The sequence below is a fragment of the Physeter macrocephalus genome, chromosome 11 (genome assembly GCF_002837175.3).
Source record: "Physeter macrocephalus isolate SW-GA chromosome 11, ASM283717v5, whole genome shotgun sequence".
NCBI classification, from domain to species: domain Eukaryota; kingdom Metazoa; phylum Chordata; class Mammalia; order Artiodactyla; family Physeteridae; genus Physeter; species Physeter macrocephalus.
Window position 1 is genome coordinate 132813569 of NC_041224.1, and position 8004 is coordinate 132821572.

Genomic DNA, 8004 nt, shown 5'->3' on the forward strand with positions numbered 1-8004 from the left:
TCAGCGGCCATGGCTCACGGGCCCAGCCGCTCCGCGGCATGTGGGATCTTCCCGGACCCGGGGCAACGAACCCGTGTCCCCTGCATTGGTAGGTGGACTCTCAACCACTGCGCCACCAGGGAAGCCCGAGGCTTAATTTTTTAGAACTGAGGGACACGGGGACTTCCCTGGCAGTCCAGTGGTTAAGACACTGCGCTTCCACTGCAGGGGGCATGGGTTAGATCCCTGGTCAGGGAACTAAGTTCCTGCATACAGCACAGTGCAGCCAAAAAAACAGAAAACAAAATGAAGGGCATAAAAATTTTTTAACTTCTACCTAGGTAAGTTTCACAGTTTGGTAACCAAGACAGAATGGCTAATTAAAACCCTCAAGTGTGACAAAACAGAGCATGAGGACAATAATTTTAGTATGGAACATATAGGCTTAAACAATATAATTTCCTGATGAATCTTCCAACATAAGCTAGTTGCAAACTGAAATTTTATGTGATTGAGTTTTATAGGTTTGTTAAATATAAATCAATTAAATATTGGAAGACATTTGCCATAATTATCATTTGGATTTTGAAATAGTTAAACTATTCTTTCTGTTACTAATGAGGATCAGTTGTCTGTTGAGGCCAAAAATGTGTTTTCAAAGTATAGGAGAATTCTGTTTTGTTCTGGAGAGCAGTAGAACATGTGTCTCGTTCAGAATCAGTATCAGGTCGTTATAATGGGAGTTTTAAAAAGAAGAGTTGAGGAAGGCATTGCACATCCTTTTTTCATCCAGCTTGAATTGATCATCTGATATGTAACTTTGATCCCCAGGGTGGTTTTAAAGTTTATATGAGAACTGATATCTGGGTTCCTGTATTCAGCTCAGTTGAAAAGCAACTCTTGGCTTACTACCAGGGCTCGGCAGATACTAAACACTTGACCACAGGATTCTAAGTGATTTTGTGCTGTGAACTGTTCTTTAGGAACTGGATTTTATCTGATGACTCATAAATTGAACATGGGCAGCAGGATTCCATTGTCAAATGGAAAGGTATATACTGGGGTGGCCTGATCTGATCTGGAAGGCACAAGTAAAGTACATGGACTAACTTTCATTGTACCTGCCCCTACTTCTTTGCCACCTTTTTTTGAACCCTATCTTTGGGCTCATGGTCATTTAGCAGAGGAAGGAAAAGCTTGGGCCTGGTTTATTAATGGTCTGGATGATATACTACCACCAACTAGAAGCATAGAGCCACTGAATTATGGCCCTACTTCATAGTAAAGTGGTCCTGAAAAATAGAGATGAAGAGAAATTTTCCCAGAGGGCATAATTTTGAATAAAACGTCTGGTTGTCCTCTGTGTTAGGAATGAAAGATAGCCTGAGGTATGGATCTATACTGATTTATGCACAGTAATTAATAGGCTGGCAATAACTTGGAAAGAAGATGATGAGAAATAAGGAAGTCAGTGGGAGATGTACTATGGATGGAGTCTCAAAATTGACCCAGAATGTGAAAATGTCTGTGAACCATTTGACTGCCCACAAGAGGGCATCCATCCCAGTAATCAGGTATACAAGATGATCTGTCCTATGGATGTCAGTCAGCCTCTACCTAGTCACCCTAGTACTAGTTGATTGGGGCCATGTGGCAGTCGGAATGGAGGCTAAACACAGATTCAGTGGCCTTCGCTTCCACTTGCCAAGGGTAATACGGTTACTGCCTCTATGGTGTTTTTAGCTTCCTTATAGCAGAGGCCATTGCAGTGACCCTAGTAAGGTACTATTCCTTAGACCAGTCAGTAACCTGGTGGCAGTTTAATTAAACCAGGTCCCTTTGATTATGGAGGGAAGAGGAATTTGTCCTCATGGGAATAGATACATAGTCCAGATACAGGTTTACTATCCCTGCTTGGAAAGCTTCTACTAGTACCACAATTATGGACTTACAGAATGCATTATTTCATCACTATGTATCACAAACAACATTAAATTTGAGCAAGAAACTCATTTTACTATGAGGAAGTGTGTCAATGGAGTCATGCCCATGAAATTAACTGATCTTACCTCAAACCCATCAGTTAGAAGCATCTAGTATGATACAATGGAGGAAAGTCCTGCTGAAGGATCAGTTGGCTTAGAGATAACCCCTGTGAGGATATGATATAGGATTTAACTCAGTAGCCAATATATATTGCCATCTACCCCATATTCAGAATGCATGGACCGAGGAACCAGGGGGTGGAGGTAGGAGTGACCCTTTTATTATTCCTAATAATTCACTTGAAGAATTTTTGTCTGTACAACTTTGACTCTAAAACATTGGGCTTGGTGGATCTGAAGGCCCTAGTGGGCAAGGGACAGATACTTTCCCTAGATAACCCAGTCACAGTTCCATTAAATAGGAAGCTGACACTACCACCTGGGCTATATGAGGTGTTCAGACCACTGAGCCAACAGTTAGAGAGGGGGTCATTGTACTGGTTGGGGTGATTGGTCTTAATTACCAAGGGGAAACTGTTGCTCGACAAAGAGAATAAGGACTATATCTGGAACCCCAGGTATGCACTAGGGTACCTCTTGGTTTTCATATGTCCACAATCACTGAACAATGGGAAACTGCAGCAATCCAGTAAATATAAGACCACTAAGGACTTGGATCCTATGGGAGTAAAGTTTGGATCGCCCTACCAGCTGAGATACTAATGGAGGGTAAGGGGGAAATGGAAGCTATGATTATGACCTTGGGCATTCTGCTCAGAAACTATCCTCTTTCTGTATTGTCAGAACCACAATTTTGTGGACCTTTTTTGAGTGGCTATATCCATTAAAGGACACTGAGACCTTCCCCAATCTTAGGGGGTAAATGTTGATTGGCCTATCCTCATTCCTCTTGTTAAGGGGATGGTTTAGGCTTAGACCATTGTGGACAATGACACATGAGGAAAAGTCTGCTGGAGTGCTTTTTAACAAGGTATACAAGACATAAACATGCCTTTTTCTGTCTCTAGGCATGGCTGTCTGCCTCTGATGACTGGAATGGCAGATGCCGTTTTGGAACTATGGCAGGAGCCTGCATTAGAAAATAAGCCCACGCACAGTATGGTAGAATGCAATCTTGGTCCTAGTGAAAAAGTCTGCTTGTATTCTCCAATATCCATTTCTCTTCTTTCTGTGGTATTAGATTCCCAAAATTTTAGTTAAATACATGGTATATTTATCAACTGTGTGGGACAGGTATGGTCAATGGTATTTGAGTTGAGGTGATGTGTGCAACTTCTGAGTTGTACCCTCAGATTGGATATATCCACTTCTTCCTTTTCTTCCCTTCTACGTGGCTGGAATGAGGATGTGAATGTCCAAGCATCCATCTTGGATTACATGATGGAAGTCCCAAGCTAAGGGTGGAAGAAAGTATAAAGAGGCCACCATATTAGCCCTGGATGGCTTACACTCAGATTATTTCATGAGAGAGAAATAAGTGTCTTAAGCCACTGTAGTTTTTTTTTTTACAGCAGCCAATTCTTTATCCTAACTAATCCATGATGATGTTGCACTGATGAATGAATCACCATAGAACCAACCTGTCTTCAAAAAAATTATGTGACAGTAAATGTCCTTTTATTTAAGCCATTTTGAGTTACAGCCAAAAGCATCCTAACTGATATACTTTAACAAGATTGCTAGTTTATAGAGGGAAGGAGCAAGTTGGATCATCGATTACTGAAAAACTCCTGATTGAGAGTTTTTTTGGGGAAAATGAGCATGGTGAAGGAACCAAGAGAGGAAAAAATAATTGAGGATATAGGAGGGAGGGAATAATTTTTGGAGTAATATCCCAGAGGAGTCAGGAGGAGAGAGGATCTAGAGTACTAAAGTACAAATACCTTTTCTTCTTTTTTTCTGATTTAAAATAAACTTGACTTTGACTTTTAAAACACAGCCTTATTGAGATATAATTCACATACCATATAATTCACCAATTTATATAACTAAGTGATTTTTAGTATATTCACAGAGTTGAACAGAATTGATTTCAATAAAAATTTTAAAACATTTTTATTACCCCCAAAAGATGCTTCATATTCAATAGCAATTGCTCCCCAGTTTCTCCCCAACCTCCCACCCACCCTCTCTAGCCTTAGGCAACCTTTAATCTACTATCTGTCTCTATAGATTTGTCAGTTTGGGGCATTTTATATAAACGGAATCATACAATATGTGGTCTTTGTGATTGGCTTCATTCAGTTACCATAATGTTTTCAAGGTTCATCCATGGTGTAGCATTTATCAGTACTTCATTCCTTTTTATGGCTAAATAATATTCTATTGTATGGATATACCACATTTTGTTTATCCATTGATAGTTATTGGTATTTAGGTTGTTTCCACCTTTTGGCTACTACAAACAATGCTGTTATGAACATTCCTGTACAAGTTTTTGCATGAACATGTGTTTTTCATTTCTTTTGGGTATATATCTATGAGTGGAATTGCTGGGCCAATTGGTAACTCTAACTTTTTGAGAAGCAGCCAGACTGTTTTCCAAAGTGGCTGTATTCCCACCAGCAGTGCCAGTTTCTCCACATCCTCACCAACACTTTTTATTGTCTTTCTTTTTGGTTACAGTCTGAGGTGATGTCTCATTGTAGTTTTTCAAATTTTGATTTGCATTTCTCTAGTGACTAAAAACATTAAATCATCTTTTCATGTGCTTCTTGGCCATTTGTATATCTTCTATGGAGAAATGGCTATTTAGAGCCTCTGCCCATTTTTTTTCAATTCAGCTATTTGTGTTTTTACTGTATCATACTGATACCTCAGATTCCAGTTCAACACCACAGGGTTCATTCTGTCCTTCCCCTCTCCTTATTATAACTTCATCTCCAAAAGCAAGAAATCTGGCTCTGATTACACACAATATATTTGTTCAATTCTAGTGCAAACATAAATAATTTCAGAATTGCTAACGCACGTATGTCCTGGGAGAAAAAAAATTATAAACTAAAGAGCAATAATTGTATACAGTTTTTGTCTTTAGTCTTACAGCATACAATCAAAATGCTATTTTCTAAAGCTCCTCAGGTTTAGAAAACACTTCAGTATAGTTATGTTATTCCCCTGTAATATAGTTAGGTTCACTTGTTTTTGTTTTTTTACTGTTTGTAATTCCATTTTGAGTTCCTTCCACCCCTAGCCCCATATCCTGATTGATTTTATTTATTTTTTTAAATTTAATTAATTTATTTTTTATACAGCAGGTTCTTATTAGTTATCTATTTTATACATATTAATGTATATATGTCAATCCCAATCTCCCAATTCATCCCACCATGATTGATTTTAGTTATTTATTTTGGAGAATGTGAAACATTTCCATGGTTCTAACAGTCAGGGCTTTATGAAAAGTTTACGCTTAGAGACGCATCAGTCCTCCTAATCCTTACTACCCTATTCCCATTCTTCCATTGCTTCCATCCTATTCCCACTCATCTCCTGTAGATAACTTATCTCATTGGTTTCTGGTTTATCCTGTATTTCTTTTGCACAGATGAGCACATACATTTTTTATATGCTTTTCTTTCTTACAGGATGGGTTAAGTATTTGTGCTTTGGGTTTTTTTTTTCCATTTAACAGTGTATTCTGGAAATCAGTATGTATCAGTTCATAAAGATCTTCTGTATTCTTTTTTTTTTTTTTTTTTTTTTTTTTTTTTGTGGTACGCGGGCCTCTCACGCGGCATGTGGGATCTTCCCGGACCGGGGCACGAACCTGTGTCCCCTGCATCGGCAGGCGGATTCTCAACCACTGCGCCACCAGGGAAGCCCTGTATTCTTTTTTATAGCTACATAGTATTCCATTGTGCACATGTATTATAGTGTATTTAACCACTCTCCTATATATGGGCATTTAGGTTATTTCCAATATATTGCAATAACAAAAATGCTGCAATAAATTACTCTTTATGTATGTATTTTCATACTGTTGGAGGTATTTCTTTAGAGTAGATTAAACTTATGGTTTTAAAAAATAAATGTGTTCTAACAATGTCCACTGAAAGAGTCTTGAAACAGTGAAATTCCAGCTAGCAGTGAGCACAACTAGCATTCAGATCTTGGTTTCTAAATTCCTTTTCTCATTAAAAGCAGCCAGAGTTTCTTGGAGGAACAGTTAATCCTAGTTCTGAGGCAGGGAAAATACAAGGGAAACTTGAAACGTTTTCTTGTGCCAGAAAACAAGGAAAATGATCAAAGACAAATAGGACATGTTAAAAGGACACAGGTGTTAACTTGAAGGGGCTACCATTGGTCAAGTTTAGGGCAATTTGAGCATTAGAAAGAATAATGATGGTAAATGATACAGTGAAGTTTTTTTAGATTTTATGAATCCATGAAGTGGATAGTGGTACTCAACAAACAAAGGTGGCAGAGGAAATGCCAACTACTAAATGTAGAATGTAAAAGAAATGGTATAATTATTTTTAAATCACTAATGTAAAGTCACTTCAGGCAAGGATGTCAATGGATGCTAAAAACCATTGGATGAAAAGTTCTTGGCCAAGACATTCACACAGTCTCAAGTATTATCTCACAGATTACTTATTAATTACAATAGAAAAAGGGTTTTTTAAATATAAGTTTCTTTTTCAATTAGGAATAGATACCGAACTACATAATAACATTTTTGGGGCGGAATCTACTGTACTCTGAATTAATGGGATTCACCTGAAAGGGATTATCAGGCTAGAATGTGAGCTGAGAATTATAGTAAAGAAATACAAGAAAGCAGAACACGCTTCTTTTTATTCAATGAATTTGGTTTGTAGGTATGGGGTGAGATAATTTCTATCTTCCTATGTTGTCTCATTAGTGTTTAGGGAATGCAACTCTGTTGAACACAGTCCCCTTTAAAACCATAATGTAAACTTTGTTAACAGTGTTCTGAGGTCATAGAACCATTAACTGAAATATGAAATGCATAAGATTTGGCAGTGGTGAGTGAGAGAGTTTGGTTTTTGACAAATTGATTTTGAAGTGTCAGTAGGAAAACAAACTGAAGATGACCTCAGGCAGTTATAAATTCAGTTCTGGAATGATGATTATCTCTCCTCAAGAGAGCTTAAGACTAGAAGAGTAGATTTGGGAATCAACAGCATGGATGGAGGTCCTGTCTGAAGCCATCATAGTAAATTACATTGAGGGGACACAGAGTGAAGAGTTGCTTATGATGAGGAGTAAACAGAGACCAAGGATCTGGTAATTAAGAAGCTAGCAGTAATCTAGGCAGAACTGATCTGTGTAGAGTATGGGTAACAACCACATGCAGGTGAAAACTGTGTGAGGAGGTGAGGAATGGGATGATGGTATCTTGAGGGTCAGGTAGCATGAAGGGACAGTGTTTCTAGAACATGGAATATTAAGTTTATAGGGAAAGAGGAAGAAACCAGTGAAAAGGGAGAGATTGAGAATTTTTTTAAAGTATTTACTGCCTTTTGCTTTCAAAATTGTCTGCAACCTTTGTTACTGCCAAGGCTCTTCCAGACTATGTAGGATGACTTTACTTAGAATATTTGTCAGTATAACGCCAGATGATATCTCTGCAAATCTAGTGGGAAATTTTGCCCACTAGAATGGAGTTGGTTACAGATTATGGTGAATCTCCAGCTTTCATTTATCTTGAGCTTAATCTAAATTTGCTATCCTAATTTTAAAAGACAGGCCTGTTCAGTATACAGGTACAAAAATGCATGATACCCTCTTTACTAATGTGACCTTGCTTTTAAGTTAGGGGGGAAATGGTACCTGGTAGATAAACGCAGATTTTTAAAATTTCTTTGCTACGGGCTTCCCTGGTGGCTCAGTGGTTGAGAGTCCGCCTGCCGATGCAGGGGGCGTGGGTTCGTGCCCCGGTCCGGGAGGAGCGGCTGGGCCCGTGGGCCATGGCCGCTGAGCCTGCGCATCCGGAGCCTGTGCTCCGCAACGGGAGAGGCCACAACAGTGAGAGGCCCGCGTACCGCAAAAA

General features: G+C 38.8%; 1 protein-coding gene across 1 annotated transcript in view; it reads left to right on the plus strand.

The window, feature by feature from the left end:
* The window catches only part of ATL1 (atlastin GTPase 1), a 74731-nt gene that overhangs the window by 2806 nt on the left and 63921 nt on the right, over positions 1 to 8004 (plus strand). The gene's annotated exons all lie outside the window — the stretch shown is intronic.